Consider the following 15011-nt stretch of genomic DNA (forward strand, 5'->3'; position numbering starts at 1 on the left):
CAGCAAATCCACACAGGCCCTCTGGCTGGCCTGGAAGAACCTCTCCAACCAGGACACCACCGCCACCATGCAATCGATTTACTCATGGGCCCCCACCGACTCCTGACCCCATCAGTCTTTAACTTAAGAAGACCCCAAAACAGCAACCGACCTGAATGAATGGAAAGAGGCAGAAGTCAGCATCCTATGCAAAAAACCTTTCAGCTGATCCCCACAAACTAAGAAACTAAAGATCCATTTCACTGTTCCCCTTTCTGGTGAAAGTGATGCAGAAAGTGATCAACCAGCAGTTCTCTAAACACCTGGAACAGCACCAATTCCTTGACCACGCAACATCTAGATTCCACTGCAATCATAACACAGGCACAGCCTTGATAGCAGCTACTGATTACATCTGACTCTACTCAATAGGCGGTAGTTAGCTGCTCTCATCCTCCTGGACCTCTAAGTGTAATTAAACATAATATCGCACCTCATCCTAATCTCTTGACTACACGACATTGGTATCCAGGGCCCAACACTCAACTGGATCACTTCCTTCCTTACAGGAAGAACCCTTCAGTATGCCTGCTGCCTTTCCCCTTCAAGTGCAAGAACATCATCTGTGGTGTCCCTCAAAACTGATCCCTTGGCCCGACCCCTCTTCAACACATATATGGTACCATCGTTAGGAATCACAGACTCAACATCTATTCCTATTTAGATGACACCCATATCATCCTCTCATTATCTGAATACTCTAACATTACCAGAACCAACTTCCTCAACTGCAGGACAAGCATTTCCACCAGGATGAAGGAAAACTGTCTGAAATTGAACACTAACCAAACTGAGGTTTTGATCTTCAGCAACAAATACCCCCCATGATTGCCTTTTGGTAACCTTCCGAATATGGAGCCACTCCCACCCACACCGGCCTCACCAGAAACATGAGCATCATCCTCAACCGTAAGCTCACCATGAAGCCTCAGGTCATAGACGCCACCTCCTCCTTCTTCTACATCCTTCACATGCTACACAAGATATTCAAATGGATTCCCCTGGATTCCAGATGCACAATCATTCAAACCTTCATCTCCAGCCAACTAGACTATGGCAATGCACTTTATTTAGGGTCAATCACTCACCTCCTCCACAGACTCCAAACTCTCCAGAACACTTATGCCAGACTACTCATTGGCCTCCTCACATTAGGGCTCACCTAAGAAGTCTGCATTGACTCCCTGTCCAGAAATGATGCCATTTCAGTATCCTCATCCATGCATTCAAGGCACTACACAACTCCATCCTGGCATACATCAACCACCTACTCTACTTCCACCAACAAATACACCAGGAACTTATGGTCTGCCTCCCTCTTCCAGGTCAACCCCTGCTCGGTATGGCATCAAAGGACCAGAATGGCCTCTCCTCCACATCCAGACCATTACCACCTTGTTGGAATTCCAAAAGCAGCGGAACACCTGGCTCTTTAAATAAAGCCCTAGCTCCCTTCCAACGCCTGGATACCCTCAAGAGTGATTAGCCGCGCTCTGCAAGGCTATTGACTGATTGATTGATTGATCCAGTAGCTTCTGTAATTAATACTTAAAAGGTTCTAACATCATCTTTCGGAAATTTCTTCATTGTGTGAACAGAAACTATCCTTAAAGACATCTGTAAAATCATGGAATAAATAACTACATTATTTCCATATTGAGTAAGCAACAATATCTTCTCTGCATCCTTTGGATATAGAGTGATGGTCATGCCTCCTGGGTGATGCCACCCTAGTAGAGTTTCTCCTCTTTTAGCCACATCCCTCTTCCCTACTGTTTCCCTGTTCTCCAAATGTATCCTCAACACTTTGTATTCAAGTACATCAATCTTGATTCCACCATACTCCACTTGGTTTAGATGGTAACAATACAATGTTTACCGATTAAAATATATTCTCCCCATCTTTGTCCCCAACTATTGTAAAGGGTGAACCAGAATCTGCTAAAAACATTCACTTCTTTCCTACAAATCAAGAATTTACTTTTGGGCATTATAATAGCATCACAAGCTAAACTACCACCGCTTTTGACACTCACGACTACTTCCTATTCATTCTCCACCATTGCCACATCTTGACTTTTTGTACTTGTGCACACTCTGGCATAATAGTCTATTTTCCCACATGTTGCACATGTAGCTAACTTGGCAAACATCTAGGAATATTATAAAGATGAGACTCACTACCAAACCTAAAACATTTGCCAATAAATGATTTGTTACTCTTGCTTTTAGTATTACTGTCACCTGCCACATGTTGCAGTTTCTCCCCAACTTCACAAACTTCACACCCCTCAGTTTCTCTTATCTCCCAAACACAAGGTACATATGGTACTATGTTTCCTGGCCAGAGGTTACTCTTGCACTCTTTGGGGATTGTTGCATTGTAGGAAAGTGCCTCTTTTTGCATGGTTAGCCCCCATCTTTTGCCTGAGTTTTTACTGTAAGTGCACTGGGTCCCTGCTAACCAGGTTCCCTGTGCCAGATCTATTTTTATAAAACTGTACACTGGTTAGCACAACTTCAGTTACCCCTATAAGTCCTTTATAAATGGTACCCCTGGTACCTAGGGAATGGGTACTGAAGAGGGTCCTCTGAGGAGACATGACTGCTTGTGCCAGCCCAGGGACCCCTCACCAAGGCTATCCACTCAGTCCTTGCAGGCTAAGTTTCTTGGTGCACTATATCCTATGTGTGGGCATACCAGAGTGAGCAGCTATGCCCCCTACAACGTCTAGTCCATTCTAAGATGTATATGCAGAGGGAATACATAAAGAGTACATGGGCTGGATACTTGCCAACATGAGGTGTATAGCTCCATTATGGATTCACTGATTCCTACGGTGTTTGGTACCAAATATCTTGTTTCAATTAATCCTCACTGATTCCAGTGTTGGATTTATTAATAAATTCACTCAGGAAACCCTTGTAGAGGGTCCCTTCAAAGCCTATCAAGCACTGGTGTGGTTCCTGATTTTGTTTCCCATGTCTGCAATCGCCACACGTGTTTCTGATTTCATGGGGTCAGAGTCAGTGCTCTCATATGACTGAGACAACACCTGCTATGGGTGGAGGTGCTTCATACCTCCTCCAGTACAGAGTGGCCTTTCTGAGCTGGAAGCTTCAAAGGTGATGCAGTCTTTGAAACCCAACCCAGGAACCTCTAGATAGTGGGAGATGACATGTCCCCTTTCCTGCTCCATTTTTAATGGGAGAAAAGGTGGGAAAATTAGTTAGATGAGGGGGAGGGTCCCCGCTCAGCCTACACCAACCCTAGGGTGGGGAAGGTGATGTGAACTCCTCTCCAGGATTTCCACCATCTTGGAATGGCGGAGAAACTTCTAATCAGGGCTAGGATAGTACCCTTCCCGCTGGAAGGCGCCACTAAGTAGCCCATTAGCTAATACCTGTCTCCCCTTGTAATGCCCCTAGATTCAGTATTTAGGTGGCACTCTGAGACCTGAACATCAGATGTGATGGACAAGAGAAGAGCAGGATAAAGAAGACCACCTGCTATAGATTGTAAGCCCTTTTTCAGAAGTAAAAGGCGCCAAAAACTGCCTGCTGCTCTAGAACTTGACAATTGCTGCTGCTGTGTTGTCCTGAAATCTGCAAGGACTCCAATAACCCCGGAGCACCTCAAGACTTCCACCAAATTTTGAGGCAAAACGACATACTGGAGCAGCAGAGTACCAATACCTGGGGCGCTGAACCACCAGCGACAAACACAGAGAAGATGAGTCCATTCCAGACTCCCAAAGCAACAGAAGCAAGCACCCATTGAGAGATGTTGAGACACAATAGTCCCACTTCCTGAGTGGCCAAGCAGTTCTGAGATCGCCTCTCCAAGTTGCCTGCTCCTTACCATGAGGACCTCAAGATGTACAATGCCCAGCTGATCTGTTTGCTCTGCACTCAGCCCCCACGTTCACCAACGTTGACTAACCAGCTGCACTTCCATGGTCCTCCAGGCTTTGTGACCTCATCACTCCAAGGAGACCCACCCAAACTACCTATAAGTACTCCTGCGCAGTGTGTTTTTAAGTTGCCCCCTTCGTCGTACATCTTATAAGCTGATCTCTAATCATATAATCAGACAAAGCCTCAAACTCACATGTGCATGCTAAGGTTTTCAAACTTGTTACATAGCTTCCAATCCTCTCAGACTCCCCTTGCACTCTCATGAAAAAAATATGTATTTCAAACATAATATTACTTTGGGAGCCAAAATGGCAATCTAGCATTAACAAAGTCATTTAATATGAGTCCACCCGCTCTCCATCACCCCTGCCCACAGGTATCTCAACCAGACTTTCATACACATTCCTCCCTTCCACACTCAAATTATGGGGCAACACAGCTTGCTTCTTCACTGTTATGTTAAAAATCTTATACCGCGCACGTACACCGAGACGGTTTCTTGGCGCTCATAACAAACACAGCGGACATGGGTAGGTGGTTACTCAAAGGCAGCTTTGAAAAGAAACGTTTTTAATGTCTTACGGAAGAGCTCATAAGAGGGGCAGTGACGAAAGGAGGAAGGAAGAAAATTCCAAAAGGAAGGGCCTAAAAAAGAGAAGCGCAGACCACCATGTTTCTTGTGGTGGTTGTGGGGAATGCACAAGAGAATGTTTTCCATTGTATGGCAAGCAGGTAGGACTCAAATAACTTTTTCACTGTTCCATGTTAATCAGGGCTCTCCCTTGAGTGAATGAAATTATGGTGGTTGAGACATATTGACACCAGTCATAACTGTTTTTTTAAAAGAGCTCAACAATTGTGTTTAAAATTGAATTGAAATTAATGGTTCTGGAACAGTCGACTCAACACCAATACAGAGTAGAGAATAATGGTTGATTAAAGTAAATCTAGACCTATCACGTAATCCAAAGATGTGTGCCTATCACCGTTGATAAAAGCAAAGTATGTGTAACCTATCCTCAGTACTTCGAACAAATGAAATATGGTGTGCCTACCACCACTTCCTGGGACAGGGTATGGAATAGGCTCAACATTCTCACAAAAATCACAAATGGTGTGCCCAACCCGGGTTGAAGCGATGGTTGTAAAGCAGATTTGTGCAGTGTGTTGGGTTTGTATGAAATGCTTCAAAATGGCTCCTTGCTTGTTTCTAGAGGCATTTGAGCTCATAACTGCTTAACCTGAGGAGCCAAAAGGCAGATTCCATTGCCCTTGGCTGTGGTTGGAGTGTAACATTCTTACCCGGGTGCATCAGCTGAATTATTGCATGTAGGCACGGTGACCAAGAATATCAGCAGAATTAGGGGCAAATTTAGGAGATTGCAACTCAGCGCAGCATGTCACCCTGCCACGCTTTGTCACAAGAAAAGGGCAGGAATGCGCCATATTGAAAAGAATAAAATGCATTCCTGTCCTTGTCCCTGATCAGGTACCGATTTGAATGCCTACGGCCAACTCGGGCATCTTTGCACCTTTGTGCAGGGGGCCTGTATTGCATGCAGGATTGTTGAACGAAAACAATCCTGAGAGGCATATTTCCTCTTTCTATGTGCGGTTTTCAGAATGCTGCACACATAGAAAGAGGAAGTAACGAGGAGAAATAAAGATATTTCTCCTCGTTACACCACCGATGGGAAGGTATATTTTATATGCGCATATCCAAGCATACTACTTTTGGAGTTGCTTGGAACACCCATGCAACACCCATGGAATGGCTTTCCAGGGCAGAGTAACGGAATGTAGTACAGCGCAAATTGTACCAGATTTTTGAAGCCACTCAGGGCCACGCAAAGCGACACATAGTGGCCTTGCATTGCAACATAAATTTCATTTGTGAGTTGTGTTGCATGTGCGCCAAGTTGTGTGGTGCAAGAGCGACGCAACTGGGTTCATAAATATGACCCTTATTGTCATCACTGTGACCCCAGTATGTAAGTTAAGCTAGTGAATGTTGGCACTGTGACCACAGCACATTAGATGAATTAGTGTCAGGTCTGTGATCCCAGCATGCATTTTTTCATTTTTCAGTAACTCTGGCACAGTTTAACAAATCTTCCTGATCGCTTGCTCAAAGTAGAGCATAATTTGCTTTTACACACACAGAGCTTCATATTTCCATGCCTCATGTGTAAAAGCAATGACGGCACCCACAGGACACTGGGAGCTGACATGGTCCGCAGGGGTCTTCAGCTCCCCCATGGTCCCCATCAGTGGCAGTTGGTACCCTGGGTGGGACCAGGGCACCCACGCTACAGGCCGGGCCAAGGGGCCCAGGAACCCCTTCTGTTACCTCAGGTAAGTCTCAGACAGCGGGATTGGGGAGAGGACACCACTCTGCAAACTCGCCTCCTACTGTTCTGTTTGTTGGGGAATGAATTCCACTTTACTCCTGAGGGTCTCAGGACTAAAGTGAACTTCATCCCCTAACCAATAGTGTGCTAGGAGGTATGTTTTCAGAGTGGTGGAGAAAGGAGGCATGGCCACCGAAAACCTCTAAGCAAACCCACTGTATGGGACTTACTGGTAGTAATAGGAGGGGTAGTTGGCTCCTAAGGACTTAGCTACATGTTATTCAAAGAAAACTAAGGTGAGGCTATTCAAAATCTCTACATTAGTTGAAGCCATTAATATAGCTAAAAGTATTGAGTCTTCCAGCAATCACTCAGGATTGGGCACTTTGGAAACGTTTGTAGAGGTTGTAGACGAAATGCGTCTGTCAGGAATACCTCCATCAGGGTTGTTCAAGACCAATTCATCAATGGAAATATTGGTGAATTAGAAAAAAAGTAGAATGATTAGTCCTTTCTATAGAGGTTGTAGAAGTAGGTAGTATTTCAAACAAAACGTGTGACAGCAATCCCAGGTCAATTCTTTCATTGATTGTCACATAAACATCTTTTAGTGTATTCTGGTGCAAGAATTACCATAAATTGCATTACATAAATTAAGGGCAAAGTGTATATGGTGAAGAAAGGGATCAATGTGCTGGGGTGATGGCATCAAGCAGACTTTGTTATGGTAATTTGGCATGGGAAGGAATTTCCTTTGACAATAGAAAATGATCAATGTGTTGGGGGTGTTTTGTCACTGCCAAAGCTTCAGTGGGATACTGATTTTGAGATGGTGTTCAAAGAAGAGGTTGGGGTAATCAGACATTTTAAACGTGTGATCAAACTCAAAGAGGGGTGAATACTTGTCAAACACAAATTATACAATGTGCTGTTTAGCATGGGGTGAATTGTCCCAGATCTGGAGTAAAATGCAGGAGGAAGGGATCATAGAGCCTGTGGATGCCACTTTGTGGTTATCCCCTGTAGTCTTAGCTAAAATCAGGTGAAAAGTAGGCAACTTTATTTGGGTGTTGACTTAAGGAGTCTTGGCAGCACTATTTGGGTGGGAAATGTAACCATAAATCATATTGAGGTTCTTATAACTGCCATGGGTCAAGAGAAATGGTTTACTGGTTTGGAACTTATAGTGGCTTACCATTGGGCAGTTCTGCATGAAGAACCTTGCCATCTTACTGCGTTTGTTATGCCTGATGACACATTTCAGTTCAATTCAAGACGGATTTTTAAAGCACAGCGTATCAACCCTTGGGAGGTATCTAGGTGCTGGGGATGGAAAGGTCAGTTGAACTGCTAAGTCAGAAACCTGCGAGTATGGTGGGGGTAATGGGTGGAAGGGCATATCATGCCGGGACCTGGCAGTGAGGTAGGAGAAAGAACAGCCCCCTCCTAGAGCTCGAATGGATGTGTGGGACATGTGCAACGGCTAGATGGGCTGAGCGGAGTTGTCTGGTGTGCTAGGGGAAGGTCAGTCGGGAGTTTATGTATGCTGGTACTATGTTGTGGAGGGTCTTAAACATGTGGGTGAGTAGTTTGAAGTGGCATTTCTTCTTGATTGGGAGCCAGTGCAGGTCTCTGAGGTGGGGGTTATGATTGAGCAGTGTGGGAGATGCAGTTTGAGTCTTGTTGCTGTGGATAGTCTGGAGTCATGTCAGTACTTTGTTTGAGATTCCTTCGTAGAGTGTGTTTAAATAATCTAGTTGACTGGTGATGAGGGCCTGTGTTACTGTTTTCCTCGTGCCGGGTTGGATCCATTGGAAGATCTTACAGAGCATTCTGAGGATGTGGAAGCTTGAGGAGGTAAGTGCGTTCACCTGGAGCTTCATGGAGAGCTTGCTGTCCAGTATGATGCCTCGCTTCGGAGAGGGTAGTTAGGGTTAGTGTGGGTCCTAGGGTGGAGGACCACGAGGAATATTTCTGGAGCAGGGGGTTCGACCAAAAATGAGCACTTCTGTCTTGTCCTTTTTCAAGTTTAGATATTTGGGCTTCATCTAGTTTGTGAAGTTGGTCATGGTGTTCTGGAAGTTTGCTCTAGTGGTGGAGGTGTCTTCGGTGAGAGAGAGAATGAGTTTGGTATTGCATATTCTTTGAGTGCATCCTGAGAGAAACTAGATGATGAGTTTGAGTGCATTGCCACTGATGCTGTTATGATGTAGACTGTTGACCAGGATGGGATGGAATATGGTGTCAAAGGCTGTGGAGAGGTCAAGGAGGATGAGGGCAGCTGAATCTCCAAGGTTGAGGTGGTCCTCATGTTGTCCATTACAGCTATGAGGTCTGTTGCAGTGCTGTGGTTTGAGTGGAAGCCTATTTTGAGGTGTCCAGCAATTTGTTTTGCTCAAGGTGGTCTGTGAGCTGGTGGTTGATGGCTTTCTCAAGGACTTTCACTGGGAATGGGAGGAGCGAGATGGAGTGGTAGATCTTAAGGTGATTAGAGTCTGTGGTGGGTTTCCACAGTAGGGTCTTACTTCTGTGTGTTTCCAGGTTTTCTGGAAGGTAGTGGAGATGATTATGTGTGTGAGTGCAGGGCAGATCTCCTCTTGTCCTATGCTGTCCTATGTTGAAGGCATGTTGTGGGAAGGAGTCTGTCGCAACACCAGAGTGTTTGAAGGTCATGATGGTCGCGGTGGTCTCAGCATTGAGAGGTGTCCAGTCAGTGAGGTGGTTGTGCTGGGTTACCAGGAGGATATGGGTGGAGTGCGCTCCACAGGTTGAGGGTTTAAATTGTCGTAGATGTCTGCTCTCTTGCTGTGAAAGTGATTTGAAAGGGTGTCACAGAGGTCCTGGGAATTAGGGGTTTTGTTTTCGACAGCGGGTGGTGAATTTCCTAATGGTGTTAAAAAGTTTTTTTGTATGGCTGTTGCTGTTCTCAAGGCGAGTGGCCAGGGCGGCATCTTTGAGGGAGTAGTGATAGTTCATGAGGGCAAATGCTAGTGCTAGAGCGCGCAGTTCCCCCGGGTCACCCGAGTTACCAATTCTTTACACGCACTGGGCCCTTGGCGTGCAAAAAACCTTTATTACCACACTAATTTGTTTGGGTGAACTGGGTGAGGATTTCTCCTCCTGCACGCTGCTAAGAGTAATTAAAGTTTGGATTTACCTCTGCTTACCATGTACCCGACTTACCACAGGCACAATTCTTACGACGGACCTAGAGCTATCAGGGAAAATAGTAGACAGGCCTAACATCAAATACTCTTTATAATCAGTAAAATACTTTCCACAATTCTGTAAAATGACCACAGACACCTGATGAAGTTTAAAACTTTATATAAGAATTCAAAGAGAAGATGCCAAGATAATAAGCGATACACAGAGTAATATATCAAACATTAAAATCAACACCAATAGGTAACTTTGCACCAAAAATATGACCATTAGGATATATGGGAAAACTAAAGGTAGGGTTTTTAGAACAAAACTAGTCACTGCAATTTTATACTAGAACATAGGATGTGGATGAGACCTAGAACATGTACTTAACCTAAGTGTTTAAACTATTCTTGCTAAGTTCACTGCAATCCATTAAAGGAAAGGGAAAAACGGGAACATGCTATTACTTTTATAAAATCAATGAACTCCTAAAGGAGAGGGGGAGAGAAGGAACCAACTAAAATCAGACACATATATTTGATATTTCAACGGCAATAGAGCAATATCACAGGTAAGAATGCTTTAATAGATCAGACAAGAAAGAGGGAGAAAGAGAGAGATAGAGATGCGCAAACCCACAATCAATAATTACCTAGTTCAGATTGAAGACCAACCCTGGCCACGGGTCAGTTGGGAAGACGGGGACCGGGACCCTCAGAAAAGGAATGCCAGAATGCGAGCAGGTACAGCTCACGGACAGTAAGGACAGGATACCCCTCAGGTTCAGGTCAAAGGACTGGGCCTCCCAGGGTACGACCAACACCCACAGCTTCGGACAGCAACGCCTGCGTTACCCCCTCCTGCAAGTAATCCGCCAGAAACCCCGATTGGATTTTCGAATTCCCCAGCAAAGTGCTTCGCCAGCACTTAGGATTTTCCACCCCTTAGGAGATTGTGGAAAGTATGGACAAAGTGCTCCGCAGCACTTTCAGAATGAGCACCTATTGAGATCGTAGGGTCAGTGACAGGTCTGCTACTCGGACAAGTCGGACAATTTTCCTAAGCTAAACTAGGGCAATTATACTGTTTTGGGGACCCTTAGACCACCCACCAATGTTGCAAGTGACAGTTTCCCACGTTGTGATTGGTCAGGAGAGGTGGTGCGGTCATTACCACCTCCTAGAATTCAACTTTCCCATCAAGAAATTTAAATTTTCTTGTCCGCCCCTCAGGTTCACGTTCCCATCCATAGAATACAATAGAAAATATGAGCGCACAAGACATCGCAACAAAGTCTGTTATTTTCAAGGTGATTGTCCACATCTTGTGCTGGGTTCTCAGGCGCATTTGGCTTCAGGAGCCAGCTGGCTGGTTTCAGCTTCTGCGCAGTTAGGACTTTCCCTGGTCAGCTGACAGGGTTCAGAGGAGCCTCAGCATGGCGTCGCTCATGTATGCCCCAGCCCACAAAGACGCGGTACATGAAAAGTAAGCGAGAACAAATTAAAATCACACATAAAATGATCGCACTGTATACCATGATAAAATCTAACCAACCCTTACTTTATAATGACTATAGCATTATGGATTAGTGCGAAAAGACAGATAGGCTAAAGCAGCAGTAGCAAGCGGAGAGCGTGGTGAGAGACAAGCGGCCATGTTTGCATCAGTGCGCATGAGCACAGAATCCCTCCAGAATGCGAGTGCGTCACATCACATGGGTATGACCGACGCATGCGCAGACTGAATTTCAGCGAAGCAGCCATTTTTAGTGCAAGCTTCGTTTTAGTACGAGAAAGACAAACAAGCAAGCATCCTGGGAACACCCGCGTGTTGGGAAAACACTTTATAAATTGACGAACAATGGTGTTAATATTATTATGCGGTTTAGACAAGGGTTTTGCATACGAGCAAGGCGCTTTACGTGCGAATCCTTGCTCCATCAATCCCCTCTTTGATGATATTTACTATCATCACTACATGAAGGAAACAGATGCCAACTTTTCTCATTCATCCACATCGTCCATTTCAATTTCAATAAACTTATTGTTTAGTTTTCTTTCAGCTTCCCTATGAGAGTGGTGATTTTTCGCCTTTTTGTAAATTGCACTCTTTAGCTCTTCTAGTTCTAGTTCATCAATGTTTCTTTTCACCCCCCTCTGATTCACTGTATATTTCTTTTTGCACTTTTGGCATTTGCAGCAGATAAAAATGATCAATACAATTACACCTATTATAACTATTGGCATCAGTATTTTCCACAAAAGATTTTTACCTAAGTTAGTAAACCAACTACCTATAGAGGAGAGACCTCCAGTCAGTCTCGTCCAGGCACTGTCAACCTCCAATGGTTTGAGTTCTTTTTCCAAATTAGTTATGTTCTTTACATATTGTTTTAATTCGATACTTTTATCAGGAATGTAAGTGCAGCAATGTTGCGCTTTCAGCATTCTACAGACTCCGCCCTCTTTTGCTAATAGGGTGTCAAGGGCAAGACGGTTTTGTAAAACCATTGATCTGATCGCAACCATTTCAGTATTGACCAGCAGGAAACCAGCAGCAGTGTCCGTTGATAACCGGTCCACTACTGTAGACAATTTGCAGATTCTATGGGTGTTCAGAACTACCCCCATTCCAGGTATCAGTGCACTAAAAATATCACCTATAATTTCACCTACACTTTCACGTCTACTACGCACTAAACCATTAGTTTCTTCATCGCTTCCAGCTGCATTATTCACATGGTATATTTTCGGGAAAACAATACCAAAGTAGCAGCTTCCATACCAGTGATCCGGCAATTTGAAATAAGCCTTGTTCCCACATATATAATATATTCCGGGAAACACAGGTTCTGACCCATTTTTGAATCCCCAACCTCCAATTACCTTGTAATTATGTTCATACTCGCTGGAACCGATGAATACATTGTTATAGTACTCTGTCTTTTCCCTATGGATACAAAGTTTCCCCTTTCGTTCAAAATCCAGCAACAAGGCAGGACTAGCTTCGCCTTCCGAGGTGTTATCCATGTGCTCAGCCCACCTAGGGACTCTATCCTTCTCGTCATTTGCCTTCTTCTGAAACTTTTCTCTCCTTCTGTCTGCCATCTTTATAAACATCTTTTCCTGCTCTTGCAGTGAACAGGTCAGGTTATCTTCTCTTGCTTGATCTAAATCTATGTTACCTATAGTCAGGAAATATTCTCCCATATAGCGTGTCACGTCACTTGTAGTATGTACACGGTTCAAGTGTCCTCTAACAGGAAGTTCAGAAAATACTACGTCATCATTTGAATAATAGTACTGCAAGGTGCTTCTATAGAACAAGCTAGCTAATATACTACAGGAGATTCCATAGGTCAAAGGTAGATGGTGGTATGTCACGCCTTCAGCCACTGAGGTTGGTAGCTTCATGCAGACATAACAGTCCTCTATTTCCATAGCTTCTACATAATGCACTAACAAGTTAGCAAAAACATTTAGATGCGTCCTGTTTCTCATTTTGTGAAAATGTAGTCCATCCTCATCTGATGTTTCTAATTTTGGTCGTGTGTGTGTCAGTCCTACTCGACTGTCGCGTCTTTCTAAACTTCGTGGTGTTTCTGCAGTCTGTACAACCCCTACGTCTACTGCTTCGGGTTCAGTAGGGGACAAGTTAGGATTTTTACTTATCATAAAAGGTAGAAAAACTGTTAGTCCTATCCATATTACTATTAACACGGCTACACTACACAAGCATATCTTACAACAGGTTTTAAGACACCCACACCGGGATCTTCCAGAGACACTCGGATCAGACATATTTAGCTTACAGGTGGCCTTTTGCTACCCCTCTTCGTTTCTTGGCACCAAAGGCTCACTTCGGGGCTCTCTCAAGGAGGGTCTTCGTCCGAACTCCGATCAGCAATGGACTCGTCGTCACTGTTGCCACTGTGGTGTGGCTCGTCAATTTCCTCCAACACAAAGTACGTCCACTCAGGGCTCCGATACAGTCGGTTCTGTTTCTTTATCCTGTCGCTCTTTCTTAGCGATTTTCCTTGGGCTGCCTTTCTTTCGCTTTCAGCCCTTTTTCTGTCCTTTTGGTTTTCTTCGACTGTTTTTAGTCTGAGCCTCAGTCTCTTGACGTATCGGGGTGCACTTCTGCCTCCGTGCCTCCCAGTTGTTGAGGAAACTTGGCCTTCTTCGTGCACTCTTTTTACTTTTTGATGTGGCACTTCTGTTTCCCTGCCTGTCTGACTAGTTCCAGGTCTTTCATCTATTTCTTCTGCCTGGTCGCTAATCTGTCCCTGCTCAGATTCAAATTGCACTTTCTTTTTATTTTTGGTTACTGTTGCTTCCGTTGTCTGAGCACTTTGATCTAGTTCTATCTGTTCCTGTTCATGCTCTTCGATCTCTTCGCTTTCTTCTGCATGAACGTCAGCTCTAATTTCTAACTGTCCCTCTCCACTCTCAGGAGTTTCAGGAGGAGTTTCGATGTCCTGATCTGACCCTACTTGGCCTACGTCCTGATCAGGTGTGTTGTGGCTTTCGTTGACCTGACCTTCTTCTTCTATTTCTGACTCACCTGGACTATCCCACTCACTGTCTAAGTAGGAATATTTCCGGGTTCGTATTGGATCATGAACCGGTTCGTCGGCGGGATACCATTCAACGTCTCGACTTGTGCTCGGCAGTTCGATGTCAGCTAGCTCCGGACTCTCTTCCTCGGAAGCCTCTTCAGCTGCGCTGCCTTCAGCTCCAGTCGCGTTTTCTCCAGATACCCGCTTTGTGTGGCTGGCGTGGATCCACTTCGGTACACCAGCACACTTCACAGCAGTGGTAGTGACGAGGATCACTTGTCGTGGCTTTCCCCACCTTGGCTTCAGGCAACTGCTCCGGGTGTGTTTCTTTAACACCACCCAGTCTCCTGGTTGCAGATTATGTGCTGGAGTCTTTGGCCACTCGTCTTCTGTCTCTCCAATCTGCTGAGAGAGAGAACGCACTTGGTCACCCAGCTGCTTGCAGTATTCTAGCACCATATCATCAGAAATGCTTAGCAGTTTGTGTCCGGGTACCCATGCCTGGCGCATCACTCTTCCCATCAACACTTCATGGGGACTCAGGCCAGTCTTTCGGTTCGGGATACTTCTCAAACTCATCAGCACAAGGGGTAAAGCCTCTATCCAGTTCATTTTTGTGGAATCACACATCTTTCCCAATCTGGACTTCAGGGTGCCATTTATTTGTTCCACTACCCCAGAAGCCTCTGGATGGTAGGCACAGTGCAATCTTTGCTTCATTTTAAATGCTTTACAAAGTTCTTCCAATACATCGTTGGCAAAATGGCCACCTTGGTCCGTTTCGATTGTCTCTGGGATCCCATACCTAGGTATCAACTCCCTGAGCAATAATTTGGCTGTGGTGAGAGCGTCATTTTTCTTAGCTGGATATGCTTCCACCCACCTGGAGAATAGACAAACTATGACTAAGATATATCTATATCCTTTGCATTTGGGCATGGTTATGAAGTCTGCCTGCATTCTAACGAAGGGACCTACTGCCTTTCCAATAGTAC

This window comes from Lissotriton vulgaris, chromosome 6, assembly GCF_964263255.1.
Source record: "Lissotriton vulgaris chromosome 6, aLisVul1.2, whole genome shotgun sequence".
NCBI classification, from domain to species: domain Eukaryota; kingdom Metazoa; phylum Chordata; class Amphibia; order Caudata; family Salamandridae; genus Lissotriton; species Lissotriton vulgaris.